Source organism: Haemaphysalis longicornis, unplaced genomic scaffold (genome assembly GCF_048455015.1).
Source record: "Haemaphysalis longicornis isolate Haplotype H1 unplaced genomic scaffold, Haemaphysalis longicornis Haplotype H1 scaffold_2, whole genome shotgun sequence".
Lineage (NCBI taxonomy): Eukaryota > Metazoa > Arthropoda > Arachnida > Ixodida > Ixodidae > Haemaphysalis > Haemaphysalis longicornis.
This window is the reverse complement of record NW_027526295.1, coordinates 150602627-150619023: the sequence shown is the minus strand read 5'-3', so window position 1 is coordinate 150619023 and position 16397 is coordinate 150602627.

Here is a 16397-nt window from a genome sequence, read left to right as displayed (position 1 = left end):
CAGCACACTTTCGTAGACCTCTGGACACACGTGGCGCGCCAGCACCGGGGTGATCACCGAGTTCGTTTGTAGTTGTCTGTATAGCACGGCTTCCGCTCTGGTGAGCTTGGGGTGGGGGGGCGGCTTGAGTCGCCTGCCGAGCCTGTACCACTGTAGTATTTCCCCGTACGACGCGAGGGGTTCTTGTTCGGTTTCTGGGTGCCCGTCCGCCGAGGAGGAGCGGGGGGGGCGCCTCGCGGTTGGAAAGTTCTCGCGCGGCGGCGTCCGCTGTCTCGTTGCGGTTGGGGTGACTGCTGGCTTCGACGCTCGTGTGCGCCAGAAACCAGCGGATGTGGGTGACCGGCGTCGCCAGCTCGCCGGACGTTGCACGACACTGCACTGTACTCACTGCCCTATCGCACACTGTGTTCTTAGCGTAGTTCGCGATGGCCGAACGCGAGTCACTAAGCACTGTGGTACACCGCGGGTGTGTTAGCGCGAGCGCGATCGCCACCTCCTCTGCCTGTAAGGCGGTCGGAGCACGGACACTGCACGCACTGTACATATCACCAGTTGTAGCCTTCACCGCCACGGCCACGTAGGTGTTCGGGTGGTCTGGGTATCTCGCTGCGTCCACGTAGAGGGCTCCCGTGTCGTTTGTGTGCGCCTCGGTGAGGGCCTTGGCCCTGGCCGCCCTGCGTCCCGGATTGTGATCGGGGTGGACGTTGCGGGGCAGCGGGAGTACTTGATGCGTTGGAGCATCTCTCTTGGGAGGCTCTGTGTGTTTTGCGGTTCCGTCCCCGCTCGGCCGCGGCCGTAGCCAAGCCGTTCGAGGATATTCCTACCGGCCCTCGTGGATGAGAGGCGGTCGAGTTGCGTTGCTCTCTGGGCCTCGCTGATTTCCTCCAGGGTGTTATGGAGGCCCAGTTGCAGTAGTCGTTCTGTGCTGGTGCTGTTGAGTAGCCCCAGCGCGGCTTTATAGGTCTTGCGAATGGCCGCGTTGATCTTGTCTCTCTCGTGTTTCTTCCACAGGTGAAAGGCCCCCACGTAGGCCACCTGGCTCATGGCGAAGGATTGTACCAGCCGTAGGAGGCTGGTCTCTTTCATTCCGTGACGTCTTGTGGATATGCGTTTGATGAGGCGGGTGGCGATGCCCAGCTTCGTGATGACGCGGTCCACCGTGGCGCCGTTGCTTCGGCTTGCTTCGAGGAGCATGCCGAGGACTCGGAGGTTGCTCACTTTGGGGATGACGGTGCCGTCGCTCGTGCGTACTGTAATCGTGGTGGAGTCTTCCTCTGCTTTCTTGCGGTACCTGCCCGGTGGTGGGATGATGAGCAGTTCGGACTTTTGCGGGGAACACCTCAGCCCGGTGTTGGCCAGGTGGTCTTCGATGGCGTCGACTGCCTCTTGTAGTGTCGTTTCGATGTGACCGTCGCTCCCTCCGGGGACCCACAGGGTAATGTCGTCGGCGTAGATGGTGTAGCGAACCTGTGGAATCCCCGAAAGTCGCTGGGCCACGCCGATCATCACGAGGTTGAAGAGCACCGGCGAAATCACCGAGCCTTGGGGGGTGCCTACGCTGCCCAGTTCCCTCTCTGGTAGCTGCAGGTCGCCCGCTTGTATTTCCACCGTCCGGTGCGACAGGAAGTCGCGGATGTAGTTGTATGATCTCTGCCCCAGGCCCAGGCGCGAGACCTGCGCTAGGATGGCTGAGTGACGCACTTTGTCGAAGGCGCTCTGTAGATCCAGGCCCAGCACCGCCCTGTTGTCTTGGGTAGGGACGGTCCCGTCAAGGATGTCGTGTTGTAGCAGGATCATGGCGTCCTGGGTGCTGAGCCTTTCACGAAACCCCAACATGGCGTCGGGGTAGAGGCCTTCGTCTTCGAGGTTGACAAGCCCGTTGACGACGTCGATGTTTGTGGTGATTATGTAGGGCTTGTTTGGGACGATGAGAATCTCCATGGGTAAGTTGGCGAATTCGGTGCGTGACATTTTAGCCACCTTGGCCGTCGCCTTCTGCAGAGCGTCTTGTGTCGCGTACCCCCTGTACGTGTCTTGAGCTCGCACGCGAAGAACGACAACCTGATGATGATGATTATTCCTATTGGTTCCCCTTTGAAGCGGGGTGATGACATGTCATCTTACCAAAAAAGGACTAATATAACCACGTTTTACACTCCTGGTTTAATACTAGCGCTGCTTAGGGCAGGCCCTAAAGCTTATTAGGCCCGAAATACTTTATTTTCCCTGTTACAGATGGTAACTGTCCTAGGCAATATTCCCCTCTCTGCTTTTCGTCCACCAGCATTCTAATCTTCTTTTCGTCCCCTCGACATCCTTGAAGTTAACTTCCTCTCTGATACCCTTAAATCCTAGGGCTTCTGAAAGCCCAATATTCCCTTCATGTAGATTGGATGGATACCCTCACATTCTAACACTATGTGCCGCATAGTTTCCGTTTCTTTTCCGCAGACCACACATACCCCATCATTTTGTGAATACTTCCCCACAAAACTCTTAGTTCGCAGGCAACCTGCTCTAGCCTCAAAACGCAAAGCACTGCCCTGGGAATTATCGTAGAAATTTTCCTTTCTGATGTTCATCTTCTCAGCCCTGTACATCTCTAACGACGTTTTAGCTTCCATTTTTCCCTCCATTTATTCGTTTCAATCTGCCTTGCCTCTTTTTTGGTTACCTTGGCTGTTTTGGATTCCCCACTGTTCTTTCCGTATTTCATCGTTAGCCTTCTAGTCTTTCTTAACCACGGCGTTTCCACGCTTTTCAAGTATAGGTACCTAAACACCTTAGCTGCCCACCTTCGTTGATCCATTGCCCTCAACCTCATCTCAAAGCATATTTTACTCTGAGCTTCTCTAACTTCAAACGACGCCCAGCCCATATCTCCCTGAACTGCTTCGTTAGTTGTTTTTCCATGCGCGCCTAAGGCCAAACGTCCTACCGTTCTCTGGTTTACTTCACGGCCTATAGCCTCTTCAAGGCCTCTTCTTCTTCCTCTCCCCCTTCTTGGGTAGCAACGAACGCGTTGAACGTTTTGACCTCTTCGGCCAATCTTTGGTTGGCCAATCCCTAGGGGAGTCGTGCCACTATCATCATCATTCTGCCGTGTACGGCAACAACGAGAGACGGGACAGGGCCCGAGCAAGAGTCTGGAGCTCGCGGGCGACGAACGACAACGTCTTCTTCTTCCTCTCCTCCTTGTTGGGTAGCAACGAACGCGTTGAACATTTTGACCTCTTCGGCCAATCTTTGGTTGGCCAATCCCTAGGGGAATCCTCCCACAATCATCATCATTCTGCCGTGTACGGCAACAACGAGGGACGGGACAGGGCCCCAGCAAGACTCTGGAGCTCGCAGGCGACGAACGACAACCTCTTCTTCCTCTCCTCCTTGTTGGGTAGCAACGAACGCGTTGAACGTTTTGACCTCTTCGGCCAACCTTTGGTTGGCCAATCCCTAGGGGAATCCTCCCACAATCATCATCATTCTGCCGTGTACGGCAAAAACGAGGGACGGGACAGGGCCCGAGCAAGAGGCTGGAGCTCGCAGGCGACGAACGACAACCTCTTCTTCTTCCTCTCCTCCTTGTTGGGTAGCAACGAACGCGTTGAACGTTTTGACCTCTTCGGCCAATCTTTGGTTGGCCAATCCCTAGGGGAATCCTCCCACAATCATCATCATTCTGCCGTGTACGGCAACAACGAGGGACGGGACAGGGCCCGAGCAAGAGTCTGGAGCTCGCAGGCGACGAACGACAACCTCTTCTTGTTCCTCTCCTCCATGTTGGGTAGCAACGAACGCGTTGAACGTTTTGACCTCTTCGGGCAATCTTTGGTTGGCCTATCCCTAGGGGAATCCTGCCACAATCGTCATCATTCTGCCGTGTACGGCAACAACGAGGGACGGGACAGGGCCCGAGAAAGAGTCTGGAGCTCGCTGGCGATGAACGACAACCTCTTCTTGTTCCTCTCCTCCATGTTGGGTAGCAACAAACGCGTTGAACGTTTTGACCTCTTCGGCTAATCTTTGGTTGGCCAATCCCTAGGCGAATCCTCCCACAATCATCATCATTCTGCCGTGTACGGCAACAACGAGGGACGGGACAGGGCCCGAGTAAGAGTCTGGAGCTCGCAGGCGACGAACGATAACCTCTTCTTCTTCCTCTCCTCCTTGTTGGGTAGCAACGAACGCGTTGAACGTTTTGACCACTTCGGCCAATCTTTGGTTGGCCAATCCCTAGGGGATCCTGCCACAATCATTATCATTCCGCCGTGTACGGCCGGGACAGGGCCCGAGCAAGAGGAGCTTCGCCCCCAAAATAGCTTGGTTGAATTTGTCTCATGGCAGGCGATTGCTGCTAGAAAAAAAAATTGGCCGCGTATCTGCTCCTTTCGTTGCAAATGTCATAAAAAGACGATAGTCTTTATCGGCTTTTGCGAAGTAAATGCCTCCCTTCGCTTTCCCGCTCACCTCATGTTGTTCCTCTTGCGTCGCGCTCCTCCCAAGGTAAAGACGCCAAAGCTTTGCTTAAATCATTTTAAATTTCCCGCGTTCCACTGCTCCAAACCGGGTGTCTCGGTGCGAACGCTGCCGTACGGCGAAGACGGGCGTGAATCGATGCGCCCTACTTCAATGTTCATAGAACCGCGTTTCCCTACTCCACGTGCGTTGCAAGCTGAACGTGGAACCTATCTAGTGGAACCTTGCGTAACTGTTGCCGGCTGATTTCTTAAAATGGCGCCAGAAGCTATACGCCTCGAGATTCGCGATCGCTGCGCCGCCTGCCGCCGCTTCTCCGCGGCGTTTGCGGGATTAGCCCTGCGTGGCTGATAGGTGGTCATGCAGTGTTTTAGTTCTCTTTCGCTTCACTTTGCCTTTCCGCGCACTAAACAACTTGTTATGGTGACGTCTGTAAGCTAACTGCACGTTTAGGGCGCTTAAAAAAAACAGCTGCGTCTTGGTAGAGCGCTCGAACGCCAACAAGAGCTACCCGGGGAGGCGGTTCTGCGCGCTTCTTGGCCGCTCTTGCGGTCGTCGGCGACGGCAGCAGCATATCACCGCTGTCACCTTCGAACACGTCAGCACAAGTGAATTCTATTTATTGTCACCTCGTTTAGACCTGACATTGGCACTGTAAGAGGTTGGTTCGTTTTGCAGCGCAGCAACAAATCCAGCTTTGCTTCGAATATGTACGTCGTAGAAAAATATGTTTCGGGGATGTGATAACCCAATGGCTGACAAAAACTTGTGCCTTTTATGGGAATATAAGCCACGCGAAAATGTTAAGTACACTCAAAAACTGTGAATTGTCAGATATGTGCCCACTCATGCCTTATAGTAAGAACCAAGGTGATGAAACCACAGGAAAATGAATGGTCTGCAAGTCAGGAATAAATAGAATAGTCGTACGGGAATGAAAACAAAAAACCGAGAGCAGCTTCTGAAATGCTAAAGACGTTTGTTTGAGCAAGGTAGTATTCACCTGGCCAACTGGATGCGAAATGCAGTGGTATTTCGCTAGACATGGGGGGGGGGGGGGGAAGGGGGTGAGGAGGAGGACGCTCAACTATCGTTGTTTACAAATGCGGAGCGAAATTTAACGTTTTAGTAATCACATACACAAGCTGTGTGTTCACTTTTCGTTTGTTTTTCGCCTTCAACGAACGGCTGATCACTCGGCGGACGCATTTTTTGAAGAATACAGGGTAGGCAGTTCACAAGAAATACGAGGTGTCGTTGAAAGAGTTGATTGATTGATTGCAGGGCTTAACGCGCTGACGCAACGGAGACGATGAGGCACGCCGTAGTGGAGGGCTCCGGGTTAATTTTGACCACCTGGAGATCCTTAACGTGCGCCGAAATCTCGTACACACGGGCTCGTTGGAAGAGTGTCGTATATCTGATAAGGGTCTCTGATTTCGGTTTATGCTAGATTCTCTCCCTGTGTCATACGACGATGTTTCGAAGAAGAGTTTGGTCACGGACGCGGATTACTCTATAAGCCCATTTTCGCGCTTCTCGTGGAGGATAAATGTAACAGATGAATCTTTTCGAGCGCTCACCTCGGGACAAGGCGATCCAGCATTAAATTTGTCGTCGTGTGCTGATTCCGGACTGTAATTTTGCATAATCCATCGTACTTCTTTGGTACAATGTTTGCGAAATTTATGCCGCATTGGCTTGTTCATGGTACTGATCAATATCTGATATGTGATATTGGCAGGCGTAACTTGCGTGCTGTCAGGTATGAGTGCTCCGCTGGATTTTGTAGTGCACAAAGTCGATTTACATCATAGTATGTATGGCCGCAACATGACCATCGGAGGAAACACTGGTTACGGAGACACTGCCACCAAATTTCAGGGCAGCGGAATTGCAATCAGCTGCATGCAAATGCTCGCTTCGGGACGCCGGCCTGGGACACACGCCCGGCTCTCATATAGATCTTCCTAAGATCGCGTCATGAACGTTTATACTCTCGTGAACACACCAGGCTTGCAAACAGAGTGCCTGCTCCACGTTATTCCGTATTTCGAACGCGGACAAACGGTCGCTGTCTTGAACGAGCCCCAAAAGCAACGGCGACAGGGAGGAGCGGGCCGGGGACTCCCGCGCCTGCTTTCGAAACGGGCCGCTAGGGGGATTTCAGTGGCGCCCCTACAGGCCGCGCTCGAGGCGTATAGTGGCGCGGGCGACAGCAGGCGACGGCGGAGTGAATTCTTTTTCTGCAGATGATGAAGTATTTAATTTCGCAAAAGTCAAGCATGTTTGATTTTTTTTAAAAAGGAACACTGCAAATATCATTTCTGTATTGATTTGTTGCCTCATATTTGCGTAATGCCTTGTTCTTCTTCAACAATGTTGACAAGTATGAACATTACACCGGACATAGACGGGTAGATTTAGGTGTGACTATATAAGACTGTTGTGCAGGCATTGTTTTGCTTTGGCCGGGTGGCCGAATCGAGTCACAGACAGGCAGACGGACGGACAGACAGACAGACAGACCAAAATTTCTGGGTTTAAGTAGCCCAAGGACCCTATTCTCGACTGCACAAATTGCCGGCATTTCGCCCATGTTTTTTTGCGTAAGCACGACGTAAGCAATCAGTGACGTGCTGCACCTATAGCTATGACGACATGCAGTGTAATTTGACGAGTCACTCATAAAGATCGCTACCAAGGTATCAAATATTGTACAAGAAAGATATAAAAACACTTGGCATGTACTATAAAAATTAAGACAGTAGCTGAGGCTGACAAGAAAAATATTACCTCGCATTTCCCCGAGGGGGAGAATGTGAAAGTGCGAATGCACGGTTGTCGGCCCGCTTGCGGCGCTTGCGCTCGGCCCCCGCAGCCCACCGCCTCGCCGCCTTCTCTTCCATCTCTTCCATCGGGTTTGTAGTATCACGTGTACACCACGCAGTTATCAAGCCGCTATAACGCCGCTGAGTCGCCAACGCACGCCGCTGACGACGTAGTTTGAATGCGTTAAAGATATAAAGCGCGTTACTAACACTGATATCAGCGGCGCGTCCGTGGCTTAGTCGGTAAAGCGTCGCGGTGCGGCCGCAAAGTCCTCGGATCGAAACCTGGCGCCGGATGCTGTTTTTTTTTATATATAGAGAGGAGGACTGCGGACGCCGCCGCCGCCGCCGACGCCACCGCCGCCGCCGGCGGTGGATGGTTTGGGGTCGCTTATAAAGTGCATTCGCACTTAAAACGCATTTCTGGAGGTCAAATTTGGCGTCAACACCACGAGGCGATCGAGTAACGTTGATCCAAAAGCGAGCGAAAGGCGGATGTCGAGCTAAAGAACATCACACAATTTTTTACCGTATCTATTTATTTATTTCAATCGCTTTTATTAACATAGCTGGGCTCTCTGCTTCAATGCAAGCTTTGTTGCGGTATCACCTTCCCTGCCGCCACCGCCGCCACGCCATCGTCTGCTGCTATGTTACAAGTTTCTGGCGTGATCACAGAAAAAGACGGCCGCGACCATCGCTTCTATGACACATAAGAGCAGCGAAGCGCTACATCTGATAACCGCGGAGCGCACCGATGTCGCCGATTCACTCATTCGTCAAGCTCCACTGCAATCAGCGCTGTAATGAACTAAATAGTCACTTTTCATTGTTATTTTTCTCCTGAGTTCGATCATGTGACCCAACAGCTTCTAGGACAAGTATGGATAAATGCCATGCATTGGGTTCTCTTTGTCATGGAGAGGCTTGTACTGCCCTCTTATGTTGCGGTCACGCCAAACAAATAATTTTTATTTCATTGCCAAACATAAAAGCAAAATACTGCATGTTATTTGTATGTTCTATGATCGCTGACTTGGAAGCAGTTGAAACTATAATTTGTTTCTGTGGGAAACATGCTTTAAACAGCACGCATGCGAAACTGCACCTGCTGCAAATTGCCGCACATTTCGCGGCGCCGTAAGCCGGGGCAATATTTTGCCCTATTTTGCTTGTATTTTGCGACAAAAACAGCCACCATTTTCAAGCTGTTACGTAGCATTACGTCACTTTTACGCAGGCTGAAGTTGCCAATGCATGACGTAATCGTTCCCGCCAACTGTGTAAAATACGTCACGCTTTCTCAGCCAATCACAGAGGGAGTGTGTGTTACAAGCAGTATTGTTGTTGAATAGCAAAGACCGGCTTACGTTGTCATGTCCGCTGCATTTGGTCTGGTTTTTCATTGCCGGCCAAGAATTATGCGCCTTTAGTAACGAGAAATAAGGCAAACTTCAGAACTGGTGTCCGTAAACGACATGAAACGTCAAAATGACGACAGCACACACAACCGCTGTGTAAACCGGAAGCACGTGACCAAAATTGAAAGCCAATCAGAAAAGACTTCCTGAAAATTGCCTGAATTGCCGGCAATTTGTGCAGTCGAGAATAGGGCCCCAAGAAAGACTATCGTCTTTAAAAAGAGGTGTGGTTGCGTTTCGGTGGGTGGAACGTCGCTTCCCAGCGCGAAAGCACGCTACCGAACGTCGAGACGCGGACTGAAAACACCGAATCTGCCGTCAGCTCTGCGATGCTCGCCGGATACGCCACTTCTGGCGTCGACACTGATATCCGCCGAGCATAGACATCATCATATGGAACGCGAACGGACGATTCGGCACGCATTTTAGTGAAGCTCGCAGACGCCGGACATCGGACGAAGCTGATAACATAGGAAGCTACTCATCGTATACACACGGCTTGAAAGCTACTTGAAAGGGTACACACAAGCACTCGAAGCGGGCAGTAGTGTATGCCATTATTACTATAACCGGTGAGGTTCTATGCTTCCTTTAAAGAAAAAAATACGAACTAAAGCGTTATTTAGGCTGGTTTGGTCGATGCAATTACATATACAAAATATTGCAAGTTTAGCCAATTGCCGGGTGCGAGGGTCCTCGCGTTTCGTCGTCATGCCCGGAGGCTTCGGGCGTGACGTAGGCAGTGCCGCATTTGCTTGTATTTGTAGACATAAATATTAAATAACTTAATTATTTTTGTGCCCATCCTGATCATTCTTTTTGCGTCTGTATCTTAACGACACTGAGAACCGATGTAGGGCCAGAAAAGAAGCTGTGAAAGAAACGTTGCAGGGGTATACCGGTGAATGCTTGGTTTTTGCAAGCCCGATTTCCCACATTGTGTTTTGCACAGTGAACCCTATACTCGTAATAGAAAAAAAAAATCATGCCCATCCACTCTGTGAGGATGGCTGACCAGCGGAGCTGTTTGTGGGTCATTGGTTGGCTACAAACGCCCGCTGTAACCAAGCCGTCACTCCGTGGAAACGTTCATCGGGATTGTAGCCAAGTCGACGTCTCGCGCCGAAACGGACTTGCACCAAAACACGCCGAGAACGCGCTTTTAGCTTGCCTATGACGCTTAATGACGCTTAATTTTTCTATGGCGCTTACTTTTCATTTTCCAGAATTTTAGCACATGAAGGAGACCTCTGCAATTCTAGTCATTCATAAATTTCGCCAGATCTTTCCAAGTCACGAATTACCACTTTGCAGTCATGGCGGCCGGTTAAGAAAGTTTTTAAAGATATTGTGGCTCGTTACGTGTTTGTGCATACAATTGGAATTCTGATTTTAAATGCAGAGCATTTCTTTAACTCACATGTAGCGTCCGATGTCCGTCCGCAACAGCGCAGCGCGCAGGCGCGCCCTCTCCCCCACTCCTCCTCTCCCGCATCACGCTACCCTCCTCGCTCTCAACAACAGGTCCGCACCCCTCCCCCTACACTATATAAAAAAATAATACTTACCGGCGCCAGGTTTCGATCGCCCGACCCTGCGGGCGGAACGCAAGGTACATGGTGCTCTACCCACTGCGCCACAAAGCCAACACAGAATGGAAGGCTACGAACGCGCCTTATATCCTTGACTCATTCAAACTACGTCAAGAAGCTGCTGATACAACGCATTCACTACCTGTGGGCGGAACGCGAGGTACATGGTGCTCTTCCCACTGCGCGACAAAACCGACACAGAATGAAAGGCTACGAACGCGTCTTATATCCTTGACTCATTCAAACTACGTCAAGAAGCTGCTGATACAACGCATTCACTACCACCAACTCCCCAAACACTAAACGTTAACACAATACACCCACCCCCTATGCGACGCATTTACTCGAGTCCCCCTCGCGGGGAGATGGGCCCTTTTTGAGGTTCAACGGACTGGCCGAGGACGGCGTACAATTGGTCAAGCAGCCGCTGCGCAAGGCGGAGAGCAAGAAAGAAAACTTCTATTCAGGCCTTATCAACTACAGTGTATTGGGAATAATATGAGAGTCAACTGTTATTCATCGATGTTTGGTGTTTCTGTGTCGTAAATAACTTTGTCTTTAAAGAAAGGGGGATTATTGAAAGGGTAAGTACAAGCAGAGTCCTTCAATGCTTTCTGGTACAAGCAACGCTGGGCAAACAACACTGCAGAATCAACACTCACAAAGCAACTCTGCGGAAGCGCGCCTCTAACTGCGTTCTTCTCGTCTCCAATAAAATTCTTCTCGTGGCCACCATGGTATGCAGTACGCTCGTACACTTGGATGCCCAGGTAATCACGAGACCCGGAATTTAAAACTATTGGGCTGACCCGATACTATTACTATGTACTTATGCTCTTAAATTTAATCGTACCCCGAGTCCCACTTCAGCATACCATTTTTTGATCGGTTGGTCAGCCAGTCAGTTGGACACTTCTTTTTAGGTATAGATTCCCTTAGCCGACTCGTCTGACAAGAATAGCAGATCCATTCATTCAGAAATGGCTGTCACAAAATAACAGTGGTTTAATTGATCTTACGTTAGTGAAATATTGTTCGCCAGAAGGAGGAGCGTGCATGTCATGGGAAATATTCAACGTTCTCCTCCACGTACCCCAAAAACAAGGCTGTGATACAACACAAGCAAACGTGATATAGTAGGCTATTGCGACCCCGTGCGCTAGACGTATACACAGCATGACTAAGACAGACTAAAGCGTTGCCAACGCACTTAGCTCTCAACTGACATCTTCAATACAAGTATCAGAGGAATGGCACTAGTACACGCACTGAGGACGGGCGCACTTTTTGACGTTCATCTAAGTTTGATAACAGCCGCCCGTAGGCCCCCGTCAAGTGGGCCGCTGTCAGAGACGTACGTGCGTCGCCCCAGGCGACGGTTGATTCGAAATGGGCGGCATTTTTAAAGTTCAATTGCTGAACTCTAATTTAATACCGACGTAGTGCTCCGTCTCCTCCGGGCGGCCTGATAAGGAAAAGTTTACTTTTTGAAGGGGCCTTCGAGAGTCACTCTTTCAAAGGATAAATCCCATTCGGCCGACGCTAACCGAATCAAAATGTCTTCTGCGCCGACGCGGCGAGTGTCCCATATTTTCTCTCTTCCTTATTTGACGTAATTCACTCAGTGCGCCGGAACTACGACGGAAAATTGTCAAGCACTGAAGCACTGTGGACAGGGTGCTGTTTTATGTAATTTTTCGTTTGCATCGAAAAAAGCCGTTGTTAGAGCGCTTGAAAGTGGTTCAAGTCCTTTTAGGTTAAGCGCAAATATGATTTCCATCGTAAAGTTTTGTGAAAATCTAGTCTATATGATTTCCCCCTGGTAGCTGCTGTTTTGGTGGCCAGTTCCAGTCATTCGATCGTCTAGTTTAGTTGTTCTTAGCAGCAGCAAACTGAGTTTGCCTGGCTTAGGGAAAACAGGCCAAGCAAGCTCTGCATCAGTACGTGCTATGTGCTAGATCCAGAGCATGGCCGCGAAACTTTTTATCGCTTAACAAGCCAAAAAAAAAAAACGTTGTCATTTCCTAGTCTATTTTGCCTGTTTTCAGTACAGAACTATTGCTAGGGCAAAATTTCAAATCAACTTTACTTGCTTCTGACAGATGTGATGTCCAGTTGCTGCGAAGGAAAAAAAAAAGGAAAACATCTTATCTAATCACCGCCACAAAACTGGTTCGAGAGTTTACTCCGGACTTACTCCGGAGTAATCATACCCTTACATCATGACATGCCTCCATGTTTGTCCAGTGACACCCCAATTACGCATTCTAAAGTGTGCGCCTGGCTGTTAGGTTTCCAGTTAACAAGTTATGGCAGCGTTAAAAAAACACAATTCCGCAATACATTTTAAAGTTTTTTTTTTACAGTTCGCACAAGAAACATCAACGGACGGCGAAATACAAGGCCTCTTGGGTTGGTATACGTCTTCGTAACGAGACATGCCAATATGCTCCACGAGGATTGCACTTCATTTTCCGTTCGATGAAATGTCACACAAGTTCCAACTACTCGCACAAAACTAATCCCGAACGCCTCACAGCACTCATCATTTCTTCGTTGTGCCTATGAGAATATTATGTCCTTGAGCTTGCGGCTACACGAAAAGTAAAGACAAAGTTTCCCTTCGCTCTCCCCCTAATCTTTTCAAGGCTTTAAACAGTCGCTAATGAAATCATAGACTGGATTGAAGAAGACCACGACGAGTCTTCCAAGGAGAAGCAGTCTTGTCCGCAGCAGACAACGTTTTCGAAATCTTGTCCGCAGCAGACAGCGTTTTTGCTCATTCCGACTCCCGCTTAAATGTTCGACACCAAAAGGAGGGCGCTCACAATGAATGCTCTTCGATGATGAAATCAAACTTTCAGTTTCTTCCCGGCCTCTCATGTTCCACGTTCACTTTGTCTCTTGGTCGTCATTGTTAGAGCTAACGTCCTCTGCACTTGCCGGAGCACTTCACAAATGACCCGACTATAGAAATGACGAGGGATCGGGTCGGGTGGGATGGCGGAGGACGAGGGGGGAAGCCGGGAAGGGCCAGTTTCGGATAAAGCGGAGCCTTTTCAACTCCCGAATTAACATCGGCAAGAGCTAGCGGGGTGGAAACCGCGACGCAAACGACGCTCTTGCGAACACAGGATTGAAGTCGAGGGCGGGCGGAGGTCGCCGCTTAATTGTGACCCTAAATGGCTGCTGCTCGTCTTTCGTGCGGTCTCGCTGGCCCTTTTTCTCCGAACAATTTAGAGCATTATTCTTGCTGCCTCATCACCAGACGCTCTTCCCTTCTCTGCTTTCTGGGATTCCCAGGGAGGGAGGTTGGAGGGAGTTGTAACAGGGAGAGCCTATTCATTTTCGGTCCTGCGCAACAGACCGTATGGAGGCAACTGAGGAGGGGAGACGGCAGCAACTGGCTGAACAAGAAGCAAAGTAATAGTACGAGCTAAGAATGAGGAAGAGGATGTAGCCTTCTGTCCCTTCCATCGCATTCGGAAAACGCATGCAAAATCTAATGGAGTGTGCCCTGAACAAAAGACCTCTTGGCTAGCGTTGGAGAAGCTTTTTCCTCCGCAGCGCTCGCTTGCTAAGAGAGAAAGCATGCTTGCGTGGCACGATTCGCGTTGTTGAACTGCACGGCGCAGACGTGTCGTCGTCGGGATCTCGTATTCGCAAGGACACCCGATGGTTGTAGGGATAACGAGCCACAATTTGCAGAGAAGATTGCTTACAGGGAAAAGATGAACGAAAACGCTGCTGCCTTCTTGAAAGCGAGTTTGGTTTGGCCCGTGGTATAATGCCGCTGACGACAGCGAGGTTCATAATGTCGGCGCAAACTACGGCAACAATTCCTGTCCATGGCGAGAGTTATTCGCATTGTTTGAAGAGGTCACCAAAGAGCGCGTTTGAAAAGATTTGTTTGGAGCAGCTAGAAGAATCTGAATAACAGAAATGCAATTATTTCATGAATGCGCGCAAAATAATTGAATTTCGATTTGGAGCTTATTTTTTGTCGATCCTATTGCATTAGATTAGAGCTATTGTTTGGGGGAAAATGGAAGAACGTTGGACTATGTGGCTCTAGTTTTCCTAGAAAAACTTTAAAAGATTAGCCAGAAACTGGAAAGCCCTCGCTTGCTGGCGAAAGTAATTAGATTCTTGGCCGCAAGCATTTTATGCAAAATTCAGGGCAGAAACACTTCCAGGCTTGCATTTTATAGCGCAGAAGGCATTCACTCAGTGTTGACGGACATGAGATGACGGATTTTTAAACAAGCATGCACTTGTGCCAACCCCTGATTTAAAATCAGGTGTTGGCCCAAGCTGGGGTTAGTCCACAGGGGCACAAATCCTCTGCCGACATCAACTCACATTATTCGGTCTTTGGTTCACAGCTTCAACCGTTGTCAGTTAAAGGGTAGGTCACCAACTCAAACTTACCCACAAACATAATTTGTAACGTGGCTGAGCGAAACACGAACACTGTGCAATTAGAGTAGGAGCAGAACACAGATACCTCTAAACATGCATGTTGCGCTACATTAAGGATATACGAAGGAATGAACGGGAATATACACAACTAATGTTCTGCAGGAAGGAACACTATTAGCAACTAACCGGAACTAAACATAATGCCAGTCTTAGCAGTCTTATCGCGTTTTACTGAAACTATACCGCCAAATAATATCAATGAAGTTGGACTGTTCACACGACTACCTAACAGGAAGAGACGTTACATCACCCGAGAGCATATATAATTATCAATCGCAGTTTTAATACAAATGGCATGAAGCCACCGCGCCTACAAGCCCTTCCAGCAGCCTCACCAGATTAGGCAAAGCCACCGTGAAACGACAGCCCCGTGTTTTTGGTTTTCTCTTTGCATAAAAATGTAGCCCTGTCAAGTTTCATTAGGCTAATTAACTCGGAAGTACGCTTAATCGCAAATTAGAAACAACCAAGTTTTGTTTCTTGCGCTCGTTAATTCAGTCTCCCTTTTTTTTTTTTTTTTTGAATATGCTCCTAAATGAAGCACTGAAAACTGCAATTCAAGAACCATCTGTTGCACACTTATCAAATTCATTTTCACTGATATTTCAATCACATGATCTCAATGTTTCATAGAACGCGTGAAGTACAAAAAAATCGTTGTGGAGAACACAGTATAGCATAGTGAATCGAAGCGCGAGCGTCGGAGCAGCGTTTCTGTGAAAGGGAGAGGGACCGCGCGCCGGGAAGGGAAACATTAGCTCCGGAAGAGGATAGGCCGCTGCTGCACGTGCACTATGAGCAGCCTTCAGAGGTGAAGGCTGCCTTGATGTGCCTTCCCTCATCATCATCATCGTTTTGTGAAACCCATTGTGTACAGTTGGATTTCCTGAAGTGCGTTTTGGAGCGACATCGAACGCCATCAGTGAGGCATAGAAAGCTTCACTTTATAAAAGCGCCCTGGCGGCGCTGCTACGATATGATAATTCTAGTCAATCGCTATCTTTGGAGCTCTCCCTGCCAGACATTTAGCAGCATTAGATTTGGTCTGACCTGTGAACCAATGCTCACTGTTAATTATTCCCACGTCTGCAGGCAACCATAGCCAAAGCGTGGCTCAGTGGCTAAGGCGTTGTGCTGCTGAGCATGAAGACGCGGGTTCGATTCCCGGCCGCGGCGGCCGCTTTTCTGATGGAGGCGAAAAGCAAGAACGCCCGTGTATGCGAGATTTCGGCGCACGTTAAAGATCCCCATGTGGTCAAAATTAATCCGGAGCCCTCCACTACGGCGGGCCTCATCGCCCGCGCTGCATCGGCGCGTTAGGTTTTAAAATCAATCAATCAATCAATCAATCAATCAATCAATCAATCAATCAATCAATCAATCAATCAATCAATCAATCAATCAATCAATCAATCAATCAATCAATCAATCAAGGAGTAGTAATTAGTATAAATACAGGGAATCTATCCATAGTCAGTGAGCTGTGGCGTTTTGGATAGTTCGTGGAAAACAAGGACAGACTGCTCTCCTCCAAAGTGAGTGGCGTATGCGCAAAGAGGGTCTGGTTAGTCAGCGAGCTCTCGCAGTTCGCCCGG